Below are 18,805 nucleotides of genomic sequence, written 5' to 3'. Positions count from 1 at the left end.
CCTTCGGGCCCGAGGAAAACAACCGAACGTACCCATTAGAGACATTCTGGGAAGCGGTGATCTCCAGTACATGACACAGCTATACCGGTTTATAAAAAATGCTGACATGAAAATTTTTTTTTTATCTATTTGTTAGATTACAATTCCCGTCACAAACTGAAAGAAAATGACACACCATGCTGGAGACACTAAGACGAAGACTCGGCATCTTTATGTTCACGCAGACACCTCAGACAAAACTGCTCAAATAGAACATCACTGGTTAGCCACGTACAAATGAGTACATTCTGTAATATAAAATAGTTAAAAACAAAATTGTAACTCCCCTCCTCTCACCTTAAATCCCCACTAGCTCGTAGTCGGCCGCGAGATATAAAAAATGTGCCTCCCTCTTATCCCTGCTAATTTAGAATTGAAAAAAAAAGGTACTTGGCTCAGTTAAACTAAATTGTATCGTGCCGTGTCAAATAAACTATTTAAAACATGTTCCCAAACCTATTGCAAAGAAATTCATAGACATAAATTATTTTATGTAACTTTCTGGTCGTGTCTTTTGAACAACCTCTGCAATTTTTTTTATTTCTATTATTTCTTAGATAGGCAATAGATTTGCCTCTCACTTTGCCGTGTTTACGATTGCGGTAGAACTACTGAACCGATTTTTTCATCTTTTTTTAATGTTCGTTAATAAATTCCCCGGTCGATGAAGGATCGATTTTTGAAACACAAAGTTTAATTTGCCCAAAAAATAATGCCATTTTCAGTGCTCAAACTTGTTTTTTCGGGAAAAACGTTCCCGTTTGCACTGAAAACAAAATACTTATAAAAATGATCGTTCAGATACCCGGTACACTTATAAACTAATCAAATAATATGAGTTTTCCGATTTCTATTGATCTGCTGGGTCGCTATTGTAAACACCGCAAACCTCTGCCAAAAAAGCGTTTCGGGGAAACAGCCATTACTCCCCAAATAATTGGTATTTCATATGAACAAACGTGTTCTGTTGTTGAAAAACTTAACTTTCAGAAAATTGTGAACCAGTGTTATTGAAAGAAAAACTCATAGATCTTCATCTCTCGAATTTGAAAAATTTTAAAATTGAATTGAAAAAAAGTATAGAAAATTTGGCGGGTTTTTTTCAAGAGTACAATTTTCTTAAATGGTGAACGTATACTTTTGAAAATATACGTTGGGGGCGAAAAATAATTAATATAACAAAGATAGTTTTTCCATTACAATGAATAAATTATTCTCCATTTATTATTATTTAGAAGTAACAAATATTTTCAACTTTCAATGCAGCTCATAATCCAAAAACTAAAAAAAAAACAAGCTAATCTTTCCCGTTTTCTCGCGGTCGATGTCCTTCATGTGCTCGAAAACTCGAAAACATTGTCGGAACCACGAAACTTCGGCATTGTGAATGATGTAAGTGTTGCTGTAAACCGTCAGTCCATCATAATAACCGAAATGAGATTAAGGCTGAAGAAAAAACACCTATTGAACAAAATAAAATAAACCTGGAACAATGCGAACAGCAAGTGGAATATCAATGACCAACCGATTCTCTACGGCACGCAAATCAAAACATCCGACTCGACGGCGGTGACCTTTTCCGTCGGCCAGTCGTCGAAGAGGAGGAAATTGCCGACCGACGCAGTCCAGTGCTGCTCGGCATGCGCAACACTGCGAATCTGTTTGAAATTTCGCGAACAAAACACACACCGGATTGCGTGTGTTGTTGTTTTTAGGGGGCTTCAGGGGCCACAAGTACCTCAAGGCTAGTCGACTGGTTGCTGACGCCGATTTGGCACCTGGTGTGCGTGAGCTTGCGTATACCGTGATGGTTTGATGGTCATCGTGAAGCTGCTGAGAACGAACTTCTGGGAAGTGAGTAATTTTAAATTGCGTTCGACTGGTTCGATGAGTTTACCGTTACGTACAGGTGCAGAATGGCGTGAATAATAAATGAGATTTAAACAAATTCAATCGCTAAAATATTTTTACTTTAAAAATCGCTGTGAAAAATAAATAAAAATAACGTGAGAGATCAACATCAAGAACACCTACCTAAACGCCAAAAATACGTTCGTTCGCTAAGCCCCTCCACAGTCGCTGCTGAGCCGAGCACCATTCCGCAAAGTGTTAATGATAGCAGTACTCCTATCACATGACAGCCCGTCTTATCGGTTCTAGAGCACCGCGTTGAAAAACAAACTGCAATCAGCTGCTTCCCGCTGATAATCACTTATTTCATCGTAAACAAAGACAAAAGGCAACCCAGGATGTCACTTCTGTGCCGGTCTGGGTAATCCAAAGCGTATAAGCAACCAGCACGCAAGCACGAGGCGATTTCATGAACTCTCATGAATCTTGACGGACGGAGTCTAAATGCCAAAAGACGGTAATCCTAATCGTTGCTCTCCCCCACCCGCAAATTGTCGGCTGTAGTAATGGAGAGGTGCGATAAGCACAAGGCTTTATACCCATACAGAAGGCGTTGCAAATTGCCGTCCAACGATTCGATCAGCCAGGTTTGGTGGCGCCTACGAATCGAGCTAATCAACCAAGTCCAGGTGAATTGTTTTGGACCGTGCCCAAAAGTGGAACCGAATCGAAAAATGCTTATCGCACTACAAACCCGACGGCGGTAGCTATCACAACAGCAGCAATGTTAGCTCCGTTATCAGCTAGAGGTAGCAAATTCTAGGTGTTGATCTTTATGGGCACACCTAGGAATGCTAAGTTGTTGTTCGACGAGAAAACGTTATCAGTCAACTCGTAGCGCGACTCGTTGGCACTTCGAACCCAGGTCGCGCCTTTCATAGTCCGATGTTCGGTTGTAATACACTGTTGTTTAGCTTGACCGTAACACTGTTTAAAACCGGTCATCAGGGTCCACCTCAGGTGTGACCTTAACCATCCGTCAAAATTCGTACAAAATTTTATACTTCATTTGTGAGCCGTATGGCATCTCATGTAGACGGAACCAGGCCATGTTTGAACCTTCCCGGAAAGGTCGCTGCCACTACTACCATTATTATTATTATTATTTCTTGTTTCAAGAGGTTCATTGTGTCGACTGTTTGCACTTTTGTTCAGCTATCGTCATGTTGTTTTCGTGGCGTCGGCTTAGTTTGGCGGCGTGCGTCATCATCGTTAGGCTGAACTTGCGCGTCATAACAACACAGCGGGTGGGAACATGGAGGCGGCACTAAGAACGTTGCTCGAAATGCGATTGTTTCGTTTCACACACCGCATTAATGTATCAAATTTATCTTCATTTGTTCAAATTAGGAAGCACGCAGCTTAGAGTGGGATTTTGTGAACTAATACAAGGGCTTTGAGTTAGCGCAAACAAGGTGCGTTAAAAACGAAGCTAGATTTATCTACAAAGCTTGGAGTGGTAGGTATTCTAATAGCAATATATTTTTCAATGTTAAAAATTTATACAAGAAAAATATCACCAAACCAGCAGCTGTTAAAACAAACCCCTTTTGTACAGAAGTTTGTCGTAAGTTTCCAGAAAAGTTTTGTAGCTGCAAGGCTTGTCAAGCACTCAATCGTAGGTTCAAGTCTTAGTAGAAACAAGCCGTTGTGAGTCAAGAAACTTTATCCTCCAATTTCCCATAAAAAGTTTATGATATTCGGATAACTCTATTATTACTAAAGCACGAAACTAGACCTCTCCATTGTATTGTATAATATTGTGAAATACGCACAAACACAAATAAAATAATAATAAGCATGCTTCTAATCTTATTAGTGACATTATAAAAAAAAGTACCTTATACATACGCAGTGATTAAAAAAATCTTGAAACCATTAACATGTATCATTGTTCCAATATTGATCCGACAAGTTTGTTATTTCGAGCGTTTATAAGCTTTTTAGGATCGCCCCAATCTCCATAACACAAGAATCAATCAAACCGTAATGTGATTCAATCGATAAAAATAAGTCTGCACCCTGTTGCTGCTTTTTCGGGGCGCTCGGTTTAAACATCATCGAATTCTTCGTCGGGTTATGTACCCTCTGCGAGCCAGACAAAACATCGACCGCAGCCGACAGCTGTCATCTACAATAATCAACAATGTGGCCCACCCGGTGCTCTTCGATGCATCGCCTATTGTCTTGGTCTTCGTGAAGTCCACCCCAGCCGAAGGTCGCGGACTATAAATGCCACAAGACCCGGTCGACTTCAACCAACAACAAGTCTAGCAGAATGCCACCAATCAGCATTTCGTAGTAACCAGCGGAGTCCCGGTAAAGTTGCAGATTTGCATAAGTAATCAGATACCGTTGAATGGAACAAAGCCGGTGGTTTATGACAATTCTGAAGATCATAAGTTTAAGGTTTCCAGTGAAAACGCATTGCATTATAAAAAACACACCTCTGTTGGTATTCGATTATAAAGAGCCAAGAAATAAAGGATAAATTAGTATCTTAGTGTACCGGCCCAGCATAACATCAAACACTAAGACTACTACGTGGAAGCGCGCGAATTTAGACAAAAATGTCAATGAACGGCGTCAAGGTTAGTATTGTGGCTGCAGCAGCTGCTTGATAAACAAATTGATAATCATTCTAAAAACAAAAATTCAACCGTCCTAACCTTGAAGCCAATGGGCAACCAAACACGCGCTCGCTCGGAAGGCGCACACCAATACAGCCGTTGTGCGTAGTGCCACTGACTGTGTTCCACACCACAAATCGATTGATACACGTAGAACGGCTAACAGAGTTGATCGTGCCGAAGGAAGCCGGCTTGGCCACCGGTTTTTGCTTGCTACTATGCCGGTAGTCGTTCTATGCTTGCAGACATGCTTATGTCTTCACCTCCGCAGACGCTTTCATTCTACAACAACTCGAAACTGCAGTTCCGTTTTACGAACAGATCCAATAACTTCGATAGGCGGCATTTGAGATACAGTAATTTGTGATTGGTGAGCTACTAATTATGTAATTGGTACTACTAAAAGATCCCCTTCCGTTAAAGTTTAATCATAAGACTCTTGTAAGAGATTTAGTTTCTTTAAAGTCGCGATAATTAAACTCAATAATCGCTACACGAGGAAATTGTTTATGAGAAAGTATTTATTTGTATAGTAATTTAGCAGGAAATAGTCGGGGAAAAAACTTTGTTTGTTGTATTTTAATTATTAAAGTCAGATTTCTTACCTCTTCGATTTTTCGAAAATTTAATTCTTCCTTCACACGCTTTGTAAATGTATCATTATGAATGTGATACAAATTGTGGTAACAACTTCAATCAATAGAATTTTTTTTTTTGCCTTTCTCCTAGAAAGGTATAGCAATCACTGGAAAAACCGAAGGTATAAAAGTGGTCCCAATGGCCGAATGTCATATACCACTCGACTTCTTTCGACGAACTGAGCATTTTCTGTATGTATGTATGTATGTATGTATGTATGTATGTGTGTGTGTATGTGCAACTTTTTTTTCTCTCTCACTTCTCTCAGAGATGGCTGGACCGATTTTCATAAAATTAATTGCAAATGAAGGGTCTAGTTGCGCCATAGGTTGCTATTGAATTTCATTGTAATCGGATTTTTAGTTTAGAGGTTATGTATCAAAATGTAAAAATCACGAAACATCAATATCTCAGAAACCACACAACCGATTTCAATAAAACTGGTTTCAAATGATTGGGCTGTCCCCAGAACCCTTAACTTTTGAATTTCGTTATGATGTAACATATGGTTTAAAAGTTATGTAAAGAAAAGTTATCCTGAGGTTGTGAAAAACTCACTCATTTTTCTCAGTGATGGCTGAACCGATTTTCACAAAATTAGTGTCAAATGAAAGGCCTAGTTGCCCCATAGGTTGCTATTGAATTTCATTGCAATCGGATTGTAACTGTGTCCGTTGTTCATAAATATGTGAAATCACATAATGAAAGTAAACATTGACTTTCTCCTAACGATCACTGGCTAAGTAAAAGGTAGAAAAATGATTGAAATGGCCGAATGTCATATACTACTCAACTCAGTTCGACGAATCGAGCATTTTCTGCAAATATGCATGTATAGCTGTATATGTTTGTGTGTGGGTGTGCACGTGTGTATGTGCACCTTTCTTTCGCATTCACTTTTCTTAGAGATGGTCTGACCGATTCTTTCTATCTTGGTGTCAAATGAAGGGTCTATTTGCCGCTTAGGTTGCTATTGAATTTCATTGTAATCAAACTTTTAGTTTTGGCGCTGCGTCAGAATGTGAATATCGCTCTTATATCTCAGAAGCTATGAACATAGTTGAATTCAAATTAATGGGCTTTTAAACCCTTAAACAATGAATTTCATAATGTTTATGCATGTGGTTTGAAAGTTATAGAAATAAACGTAACCCGCAGACTGTTTAAAACTATAGCTGCGATCAAAATATGTGGCCTCAACATCATTTAAATTTAATATTGTACTATTTCAATGTTTGCGGCCTTGTTCGGGATTGAAGTTGAGATTAAAAGTCATTTCTATCATTTCACTTTTTGCCTTCCTCCTAGAAAGGTATAGCAATCACTGCAAAAACTAGAGGTATAAAAGTGCCCAAAAGGGCCGAATGTCGTATATCACTCGATTCAGTTCGCTGAGCTGAGAATTTTCTGTGTGTGTGTGTGTGTGTGTGTGTGTGTAGCGCTCTCCCAATCTCACTCGATTTTCTCAGAGATGGCTGGACCGATTTCAATGAAATTAATCGCAAATGAGAGGTCTAGTTGCCCTATAGGACCCTATTAAACTTTATTGTAATCTGATAACTAAAAATGTTGTGTATCAAAATGGAAAAACCATGAAACATCATTAGCTCGAAAACTACACAACCGATTTGAACAAAATTGGTTTCAAATTAACAGGCTACCTTGAATACCCTTAACTTTTGAATGTTATTAAGATTGAACTTGTGGTTCAGAAGTTATGGAAAGAAACGTGTTCTGGAGATTATTTAATCGCATTCATTTTTCTCAGAGATGGTTGAACCGATTTCCACAAAATTAGTGTCAGATGAAAGGTCTAGCTGCCTCATAACACCCTATTGAATTTTGCTGTAATCGGGCTGTAACTTCATCTGTAATGTATCGAAATGTGAAAATCACGAAACTTCATTACTTTAGAAACTACACAACCGATTTGAACAATATTGATATCAGATGAGCGGGCTAGTTAAGGGTTAACTGATGAATTATGATTGAACACGTGGTTTCAAAGTGTGGCTGCCCTATACGTTCTCTTTTCATTTGATTGTAATTAAACAGTCTATTATCTCAACTGACTTATTTGAACATAAATAGTGTCATACAAACGAGTCATCTCTCAAACTTACAAATAACAAACTTCATAACAATTCGATATGCTGTTCAAAAGTTTTGGAAAGGAAAGAAATTCAAAGACAATTCAACACTATACCTATTTTTACAAATAATAAGTTTGAATGAGAAAGGCTGAGTCTGACCGCTAGGTGGATTAATTTAGGTTTTTTTGCAGGTGGTTGAATATTTTAAACTGTAATTCAAAAGAATATTCAAGCACAGTTTAAATTATTTTAGATGTAACGTTTGTTTACTGACTTTCAAGTAGAATTGAAAATCTCGTAAATTTCCGCGATACACGCGGGTTTGAGCTTGCTTGAGCTCGAACGACCGCACATTTCGTGGTGGCTCCTCCAAAAAGGATCTGAGCTAATGAAGTTGCACAAAGAAACAACGTAAGTGGCTAATCTGGGATTAATTACCCATCTTCAATGTACAACAATTCAGTAGCTTCCGATTTATATAATATCGATAACGGCACCAGCTACGTCTTTACGGTCGGTTAGGGAAGGAAGAACGGAAGTGTTACAATCATTGTTGCCAGAGACCGAGTTTACCTCTGCATCTCTAACGACTGTTATGGAAAAGAATGATACTTTACTCACCGTGGTAAGTAAAGGATTTTTATACCTTTACCCTTCCATTTACACGCTTAGTATTTTTTGTTCTCATTTAGCGTGACGATAGGGTCAAAGTAGTAGAAATGAGATACTCCAGTTTCAAAACCTGATGAGAATCCAGCTGAAGTTTCAAATTATCGACCAATCAGTTTGCTTTCTTCAATATGTAAACTGTTCGAAAGAATTATTCTTAACAGAATGATGTCACACATCAACGAAAATTCATTTTTTGCAGATGCGCAGTTTGGATTTCGCCATGGGCATTCCACTACTCATCAATTGCTCAGAGTTACTAATATGATACGAGCTAACAAATCTGAAGGTTATTCCACTGGAGCTGCTCTTTTAGACATAGAAAAAGCATTCGACAGTGTTTGGCATAAAGGTTTGATTGCGAAATTGCAAACTTTTAATTTTCCAATTTTCCGTAAAAGGAAAAAGTCTTCGTTCATATGCAGTCGATTGCAGAAAAGTTTAGATATTTTTTCTTCCTACTTGCAAAAGTGGAAAATCTCTCCCAATGCTTCTAAAACTCAAATGATAATTTTTCCGCATAAGCCTAGGGCTTCTTTCCTCAAGCCAAACAATAATCACGTTGTCAAGATGAATAGGGTTATTTTAAGTTGGTCCGACAAGGTTAAGTACTTGGGACTAATTTATGATAAAAAACCTATTTTCAAAGAGCACATTGAGAGTATACAAGCCAAGTGCATCAAATATACGAGATGTTTATATCCTCTCATTAACAGGAATTCTAAACTTTGTTTAAAGAACAAACTTTTGATTTACAAACAAATTTTTAGACCAGCAATGCTTTATGCTGTACCGATCTGGTCAAGTTGCTGTTCAACAAGGAAGAAAACGCTCCAAAGGATTCAGAATAAAATTCTGAAAATGATTTTGAAGCGTCCTCCTTGGTTTGGTACACTCGAATTACAAAGACTTACTGGTGCTGAACCATAAGAAGCTATGTCAAATAAAATTATTAACAATCTTCAAAAAAAATCGTTGCAACAATAAGAGACGTGAACGGCGGCTGAAGCGCATCGAGTGTTGAAAGTTAAAAGTTTGCGGGAATGCTGCTTGAAGTGATAGAACATGCCATGATTGGTTCCGCCGCTTTTAAGACAGTAATTTCAATATTGACGACTGTCCGTAGGAAAGAAAGCCAAAAACCTACGAAAATGAATTAAGGGGGGACCCTACTCTGGAAAGTTGAAAAATAATGAATTTTCGTGATATTTTTTTCGGATGTTTAGAGAAATGTGAGGTGTTCGGGCATTTCGGCTATGGATTTAGGTATATTTGAAGATGTATTTTGTGTACCGTGGGTAATTCAAAAGAATATTCAAGCACAGTTTAAATTATTTTAGATGTAACGTTTGTTTACTGACTTTCAAGTAGAATTGAAAATCTCGTAAATTTCCGCGATACACGCGGGTTTGAGCTTGCTTGAGCTCGAACGACCGCACATTTCGTGGTGGCTCCTCCAAAAAGGATCTGAGCTAATGAAGTTGCACAAAGAAACAACGTAAGTGGCTAATCTGGGATTAATTACCCATCTTCAATGTACAACAATTCAGTAGCTTCCGATTTATATAATATCGATAACGGCACCAGCTACGTCTTTACGGTCGGTTAGGGAAGGAAGAACGGAAGTGTTACAATCATTGTTGCCAGAGACCGAGTTTACCTCTGCATCTCTAACGACTGTTATGGAAAAGAATGATACTTTACTCACCGTGGTAAGTAAAGGATTTTTATACCTTTACCCTTCCATTTACACGCTTAGTATTTTTTGTTCTCATTTAGCGTGACGATAGGGTCAAAGTAGTAGAAATGAGATACTCCAGTTTCAAAACCTGATGAGAATCCAGCTGAAGTTTCAAATTATCGACCAATCAGTTTGCTTTCTTCAATATGTAAACTGTTCGAAAGAATTATTCTTAACAGAATGATGTCACACATCAACGAAAATTCATTTTTTGCAGATGCGCAGTTTGGATTTCGCCATGGGCATTCCACTACTCATCAATTGCTCAGAGTTACTAATATGATACGAGCTAACAAATCTGAAGGTTATTCCACTGGAGCTGCTCTTTTAGACATAGAAAAAGCATTCGACAGTGTTTGGCATAAAGGTTTGATTGCGAAATTGCAAACTTTTAATTTTCCAATTTTCCGTAAAAGGAAAAAGTCTTCGTTCATATGCAGTCGATTGCAGAAAAGTTTAGATATTTTTTCTTCCTACTTGCAAAAGTGGAAAATCTCTCCCAATGCTTCTAAAACTCAAATGATAATTTTTCCGCATAAGCCTAGGGCTTCTTTCCTCAAGCCAAACAATAATCACGTTGTCAAGATGAATAGGGTTATTTTAAGTTGGTCCGACAAGGTTAAGTACTTGGGACTAATTTATGATAAAAAACCTATTTTCAAAGAGCACATTGAGAGTATACAAGCCAAGTGCATCAAATATACGAGATGTTTATATCCTCTCATTAACAGGAATTCTAAACTTTGTTTAAAGAACAAACTTTTGATTTACAAACAAATTTTTAGACCAGCAATGCTTTATGCTGTACCGATCTGGTCAAGTTGCTGTTCAACAAGGAAGAAAACGCTCCAAAGGATTCAGAATAAAATTCTGAAAATGATTTTGAAGCGTCCTCCTTGGTTTGGTACACTCGAATTACAAAGACTTACTGGTGCTGAACCATAAGAAGCTATGTCAAATAAAATTATTAACAATCTTCAAAAAAAATCGTTGCAACAATAAGAGACGTGAACGGCGGCTGAAGCGCATCGAGTGTTGAAAGTTAAAAGTTTGCGGGAATGCTGCTTGAAGTGATAGAACATGCCATGATTGGTTCCGCCGCTTTTAAGACAGTAATTTCAATATTGACGACTGTCCGTAGGAAAGAAAGCCAAAAACCTACGAAAATGAATTAAGGGGGGACCCTACTCTGGAAAGTTGAAAAATAATGAATTTTCGTGATATTTTTTTCGGATGTTTAGAGAAATGTGAGGTGTTCGGGCATTTCGGCTATGGATTTAGGTATATTTGAAGATGTATTTTGTGTACCGTGGGTGCAAATATAGTGAGTATTACGCTATTGGCGGTGTTTTTCTCGAAACTATGTTTTTTCAACTGGTGGTAAATTTTTCTCAGCATCTACTGAACCGATTTTGCTGAATTTTTTTTTAACATGTAAAAATGGATTATCTAACTTGTTACGTAGCCGTTTTTTGATATCTGAGTTTTTCAATGTTTTATGATTTTTTAAATAGTGATTTTTCATGAAAAAAAAAAACAATTTTTTTACTAAAATGGCCGCCAGTTTGGCAATTTTTGGAATTTTCAAAAACGGCTACGTAACAAGATAGATAATATGTTTCTATATACCGAAAAAAAATTTCAGCCCGACCGGTCTACTAGAAGCTGAGAAAAACTTACCACCAGTTAGGTACTGATTTGGAGAGAGCATCCACGTTCCCAGCTGCCAACAGTGTAATACTCACTATATTTACATTCACGACATGGAAAATACATCTTCAAATATACCTTAATCAATAGCCAAATACTTCACTTTACTCTAGACAGCCAAAAAAAAATATGAAAATTCATGATTTTTCGACCTTCTAGAGTAGGTCCCCCCTTAAAGGAATTTGACGATGAGGATCCATGCCAAATATAGAAACAGTTTACTTTGGTATTGCGAGTCACCACCCAGCCATTTGCAAGGGCCTGTATGCTTTGCAAATGACTTAATAACATGGAACTTGCGTTTCTTGTGATTTGAAGCTAAGGGCCGTTGGCTTTCGCCAGTGAACAACTGCTCCAGAGGCAAAAAAAAGGGTTTTCCTCATCAATATCGTGATGAACCCAAAGAGAGTAAAGTCATTGGACTGCCCGGCCATGCTCTTACATCGTCGACTTGGTCGAATATACGCTTTGCGAAGGTTATACTGTGTATTTGTTGGGACCAGGTCGGTTTTAATTATTATGACCTGTTGACACCGGACGAAACCATCACTGGGAAACGGTATTGACTTCAATTGATACGATTAAGCCGAGCAGTACACGACAAACAGCCACAATGCGACCAGCGGCACGAAAAAGTGATTCTACTGCATGACAATACTCGACCTCATATTTCCAAAGTCGGTAAAACTTACATAAAAATGCTCAAATGGGAAGACCTACCTCACCCGTTTCAGTTTTATCCATCCGTTCAATTTTTCAACGCATGTAAATAAATCTACATTAATGGAAACATAAACATAACCTTCGAATTATTCATTCAATCTCTTTGATGTCGAAGAATGAATTGTATTCTATCGATCGTATATTTTAATAAGTCTATGTTTGTTGCTTTGGAACTTAGCCCTCTTTATCCTCTTAATCTTAATCTGAACTTCTGGAATGAAGCCAACTTTGAACAAAGAAATAATTCAAGGGGATAACTTAATCCTTTTAGATTTAGTGTATATTTTAGTGTTTGTTTTCTAATTTCCTCAACTAAAAACGAAATAACTCGAAAACGGATGCTTTAGGAGGTTATTTATTCTGAGGTTTTCGTTTAAATTGTTCAAAATCATTCAGATTTGGAAAAACGTTGGAAATAAATACTTGTTCGAAAACTGAAGCGTTACTTTAAAAAAAAAATTATTTTTCATCCTGCATTTTTTGAACTAAACGCACCTTTATAAACGCACCTTTATAACTTCAAGGTTGTTTTACAAAATATAAAAATTTCAACAATTCGTTTTAATTAAAATTTAGTGTCATTTTTATTTATTTCAGTAAAAATATTTTTTTTTTCGCGGTGTATGTTTTTTACAAAGAATTTTCAATTCCCTACAGCTTATTTTCAGACCGATATTATTTTCAACGGATTCAGAGCTACAATACTTTTAATGAAGCCTATGCTAAAATGTATACGCATACGCAAACATTACTCTCGAGTCTAAGAAAAATTCTTCATCTGTCAAAAATACTCAATTTGCTAAGCCGAACACGTGTTTGATGCAATTTTTCTTTTTACGCCTACTGCTCCGAGCCTCGTTTCTCCTGCTAATATTATTGCCGATTAAGGGAACTGCTCCATTATTCATCTCAGCCCATATATTCATCTCATACAACATGAAAACACAATTGAAGATAGGAATAAAAACGCATATTTTCTAACTAAACCAATCTACTAATCTATGGAATGGATTCTTTTTAGTTCACTTCAGATTTCTTATAAAGTAGAATTCTCAAAAACTCACTTAAAAACTCTAAATTTGCTATTATAGTCGGGCATCTGCACTCGAAAATTTATTTATTTCAGTCACCTACCTCAGAAAACAAAATTCGCGCATCGTTCAATACGGCTACAACGGGACTCGTTCAGCAGCCAACCAAAGTTTTTTTCATCACTAGCGGACCACTTTTTATTTTATTCACTAAACAAAAACACTCACTACCTACACTAAGAGTACTTTAATCTTTGAAATGTTCACCTCAAATATATGAGATGAGTTTCTACAACTCCTAAATTTCAACTGTATGTATTTTCAACTGTTTTCACTGCCTTGAAAAAAACCAAAAGTTGCCAAATCAGTTCCTGTTAATACCAAAAAATCATACTGAAAATGTAAAATTATTCCGACATAATTGACTTAAATCGACAGCACTGCAGTGGTTACCTAGGTTACCAACTTTGGACGTAAACAACTCCAGCGGATATCTAGGTAACCTACTACGACGGACTGCGGCTACGTTCATTCATGATAATGTGATTCATTCATGATTAACAGTGTGATAAATATGGGGGCGTCGTGAGATGAATAATTGAGCAGTGACTCAAGTTTTGAGATTGATATGGAAGCGTTGTGAAAAATGGTTTGTTCTACAAAATTCAGGATAAATCCAGCTAAGTTTACTAAATGTACAATGCTGTGCGATTCCATAAGAGCACGTAAGTGGTTTTTGTTTATTTGTTCAATGATTTCGTAAAAAATTGGTGTTTAATCCGTGCATTCTTCGTGAATATCGGCTTAATGAGATGAATAATGGAACAGTCGTGAGATGAATAATTGAGCAGTGACTCAAGTTTTGAGATTGATATGGAAGCGTTGTGAAAAATGGTTTGTTCTACAAAATTCAGGATAAATCCAGCTAAGTTTACTAAATGTACAATGCTGTGCGATTCCATAAGAGCACGTAAGTGGTTTTTGTTTATTTGTTCAATGATTTCGTAAAAAATTGGTGTTTAATCCGTGCATTCTTCGTGAATATCGGCTTAATGAGATGAATAATGGAACAGTTCCTTTATAATTCCCTAGAGAAGTTTCGGCTAAATGTAAGATTATTATGGAAGGACTGCGTATTGAGGAAGTCATCAAGGACCTGTAAAATTTAACGTAAAGCAAGGGTTGGTGGGGAGCCGTTGACATTGAGTTGTTTGGGTTTATTAAGATTCAAACCCACGGCGACTCGTCGAAGCGGATTCTGTAACCTTGCAGTTAGGAAGCTCTCTCTTCATCATTTTGTTTCCTTTTTTGAATTTTGAGTTAGTTTTTATTTGAGAAAGTTTTTTTTGCCCTCCCGGTTAAATACGTTTTTCGCTTTTTCATTTATTCATTATGCAATTATGAAAACTATCACGAACACAAAAAAAAAGAAAAAAAGAAAAATAAAAGAAAAAGAAAAAAAAGAAAAAACAAATGAAAAAAAAATTTAAAAAAAAATAAAAAAAAAACACGAAAAGAGATTTCATTCCAAGCAAAACTTTATGTGATATTTTATGAGCAATAGAATCATATATTCTAGAGACATAATGACCAAGTCAATAATAATTACCAACCGCCATACAAATGAAGTTTAATGTTGGTTCCAAAATGTGCTGAATAATAACCTCAAGCTTAAGTGTTCTTATGATGTGTTATTCTATTCTATAGAATTTTACCTGTGTATTGCCTGTGTTTACAGGAACCGACTTTTTATGCAGGAAATCCTGCCTGGTATACTTAGATGTGAACTGACTATCCACAAATACCCACAAATGTTTCTGGGCTTACCTGGAAATAAGAAAGAAAATATATTAATCTAACAGCTCGTGATATTTTCTATTAAACATTGAACATGATATGGCAAAAAAGAAAGAAATCCAAGGGATATATTTCATGGTATTTTATGGTATAATACAAGGTGACACATTTCATTAATCTAATTCGGATAAAATGAAGGCTGAACCTCATTGTTGGTGATAAAACGATAGTCGAATATGTTTTTTTTTTTTTCAAAGATTAACTTCAGACAGAATTTCGTTAAAATTCTCTTGACAACACTGGGCGGCGAAAGCGAAAAAAAGTGCTGCCCTGAAACTCGAAATAGCTGCCCTCGGAAGATTATAACTCTTTAATCATTCCTGTGAATTTTGGTGCCCCTAGTCATCACCAAAACGCGTCAGCTTACATGAGAGTTCGCATAGTAATTGATCACCGGGTTCATCGCTTCAATGTTATAGTATCTGAAACAATGTTGGTGGTTGGGGGCAGGCTTGTAAACGGTCACCATTTTCATTTGATCTCGCTTCCTTAGCGTGCGTCACAGTCGGCTTTCGCACGTAAATGTAAAATAACCAAACCATCGTCGCTCAGCTCACAGAAAGCAAAGGATAGTCAAATGACACTCGCGTATCAAAGAGATGCACACTGTCAATCGTTCAGCAATGTTATTTCGGCCTATTTCTGTCACCGATTTTCATAAAATTAATTGCAAATGAAAGGTCTAGTTACGCCATAGGTTGCTGGTGAATTTCATTGTAATCGGATTTTTAGTTTAGAGGTTATGTATCAAAATGTAAAAATCACGAAACATCAATATCTTAGAATCCACATAACCGATTTCAATAAAACTGGTTTCATATGATCGGGCTGTCTCCAGAACCCTTCACTTTTAAATTTCGTTATGATTGAACATATGGTTCAAAAGTTATGCAAAGAAAAGTTATCCTGAGGTTGTTTGAACTCACTCATTTTTCTCAGTGATAGCTGAACCGATTTTCACAAAATTAGTGTCAAATGAAAGGTCTAGTTGCCCTATAGGTTGCTATTTAATTTCATTGCAATCGGATTGTAATTTTTTACGTTGTTCATAAAAATGTGAAATCACATAATGAAAGTAAACATATTGACTTTCGCCTAACGATCACTGGCTAATTAAAAGGTAGAAAAGTGATCCAAATGGCCGAATCTCATATACTACTTGACTCAGTTCGACAAATCGAGCATTTTCTGCATGTATGCATGTATAGGTGTATATGTTATGTTTTGGCGCTGCGTCAGAATGTAAAAATCGTTCTTATATCTCAGGAGCTATGAACATAGTTGAATTCAAATTAATGGGCTTTTAAACCCTTAAACAATGAATTACATAATGTTTAAACATGTGGTTTGAAAGTTATAGAAAGAAACGTAGCCCGCAGACTGTTTAAAACTATTGCTCGAACAAAATATGGGGCCTCAACATCATTTAAATTTGATATTGTACTACAGGTCGGACTCGATTATCCGGAGACTCGATTATCCGGGGGCCCGATTATCCGGGGCTCGATTATCCGGAGAAAATGGCTCGATTATCCGGAGTATTTTTTTTCTTCTGTATTTCTATAATGTACTTTTGCCTTCCGGATCATTGGGAGTTTCGGGGTTGTTCAAAATTGTAACAACAATGCCCCGTTCTGTTTAGGTAGTTCGTTTTTGGCAGTTTTCTCGTCGTTCCTTCGACCAATTTTTACTCAACAACCTCCAAAAGCAAGGTATTATGGTTTTTAGTTGCCGATGAGGACAACCGCCATTGGTCAACCGGTTTCGAATTTATGGCCGGAATATATTTCTGTAATATAATGGCCATGATCAATGCAGTACTTAAGCAGGTATTAGACGAAGCAAATATTTGCTATTTTTCAATACAGATTTTATTTTCTGCAAATAAAAATCGTACCAAAAATAGCAAATATTTGCGTCGTCTAATACCTGCTTTAAAACCACAAAGTGGGCTGTTTCGGTGGTGTTCCGGATACTCCTGGATTATTGAACCAAAACTCATCAAGCGAAATCAATTACGATTTGAAATCCGCAAAGAAGCTCATTAATGGTCTTATCGAGCGTCCAGGTCGTTATAGGTCACTTAGGAAATAGAATAAAAAATCATGAGTGTTGTCAAAATCGAACAGGGTCTGTATATGTAACACCTCAATTCTTCTTAATATTTAAGATAATAAAACAGATAAATACCTAAATCAAATCAAATTCTATTATATTTTCTGGAAAACATTTTATTTAATCTCTCGAAACAAAAGCTGTCTTTCTAATGGTAGTTTTGATTTATTTTATTTGGTTTTTACATCTTCGAGATAATCAAAATAACATAATTTATTATTACGTATATATGTATAACAAACGCCGACAAAGAGTCTAATTTTTTATTTATTTCGTCGGCACAAGTATTGTGAACAACATAATATAATAGAAAACTCACTGTTCTAAATGAGAGATATTAAAAATGAAAAAATAAAAAATCGCTCGATTATCCGGAGGATTCGATTATCCGGAGCGAAATATTTTTCAAAACTCCGGATAATCGAGTCCGACCTGTATTTCAATGTTTGCGGCCTTGCTCGGGATTGAAGCTGAAATTAAAAGTCATTTCTATCATTTCACTTTTTGCCTTTCTCTCAGAAAGGTATAGCAATCACTGCAAAAAATAAAGGTATAAAAGTGCTCAAAAGGGCTGAGCATTTTCTGCATGTGTGTGTGTAACGCTCTCTAAATCTCACTTGATTTTCTCAGAGATGGCTGGACCGATTTCAATGAAATTAATGGCAAATGAAATGTCTAGTTGCCCTATAAGACCCTAGTGAATTTTATTGTAATCTGATTAATAGTTTAAAGGTTATGTATCGAAATGTAAAAATCACGAAACTTCAATATCTCAGAAACTACACAACCGATTTGAACAAAATTGGTTTAAAATGAACGGGCTACCTAAAAAACCCTCAACTTTTGAATTTTATGAAGATCGAACTTGCGGTTCAGAAGTTATGGAAAGAAATGTGTTCTGGAGACTATTTAATCTCACTCATGTTTCTCAGAGATGGCTGGACCGATTTTCATAAAATCAGTGTCATATGGAAGGTCTTGTTGCCCCATAACACCATAATGATTTTTTTTGCAAACGGATTATTACTTTGCCTGTTATGTTTAAAAATGTGAATTCCAGCTATGAATAGGAACATATTCCGAATACTACTTGGACTCACTCACTTTTCTCAGAGATGGTTGACCCGATTTCCATAGAATTAGTATCAAATGAAAGGTCTAGCTGCTTCATAACACCCTATTGAATTTTGCTGTAATCGGACAGTAACTTCGTCAGTAATGTATCGAAATGTGAAAATCACGAAACTTCATTATCTTAGAAACTACACAACCGATTTGAACAATATTGATATCAGATAAACGGGCTAGTTAAGGGTTAACTGATGAATTATGATTGAACACGTGATTTCAAAGTTTGGCTGCCCTATACGTTCCCTTTTCATTTGATTGTAATCAAACTAAAGCAACCGTTATGTTTTAATTTGTAAAACAACGAAAGTCTATTATCTCAAGTATTACACGAGTTTTTTGAACATAACTAGTGTCCTACAAACGAGTCATCTGTCAAATTTACAAATAACAAACTTCATAACAATTTGATATGCTGTTCAAAAGTTTTGGAAAGAAAAGAAATTCAAAGACTATTCAACACTATGCCTGCTTTGATCAATCAATATAAATGGCCTCAACATGATTTAAATGTGGTAT

The 18,805-nt window shown here is 36.5% G+C and overlaps 1 protein-coding gene across 11 annotated transcripts in view; it reads right to left on the bottom strand.

Annotated features, from left to right (window-relative positions):
- Positions 1-18,805, bottom strand: part of LOC129732282 (insulin receptor substrate 1) — a 376,321-nt gene that overhangs the window by 323,592 nt on the left and 33,924 nt on the right. The window contains exon 1 of one of the 11 annotated variants that reach the window (XM_055693011.1): positions 14,902-15,013. The exons of the other annotated variants lie outside the window; for them this stretch is intronic. The gene's annotated coding sequence lies outside the window, so the exon portion shown is untranslated. Of the gene's footprint in view, positions 1-14,901; positions 15,014-18,805 lie in introns of those variants that run through there. 11 annotated transcript variants of the gene reach the window in all.

The sequence above is a fragment of the Wyeomyia smithii genome, chromosome 3, assembly GCF_029784165.1.
Source record: "Wyeomyia smithii strain HCP4-BCI-WySm-NY-G18 chromosome 3, ASM2978416v1, whole genome shotgun sequence".
NCBI lineage: Eukaryota > Metazoa > Arthropoda > Insecta > Diptera > Culicidae > Wyeomyia > Wyeomyia smithii.
Note: the sequence above shows the minus strand (reverse complement) of the source record. Positions and strands in the feature narration are given on the sequence as shown.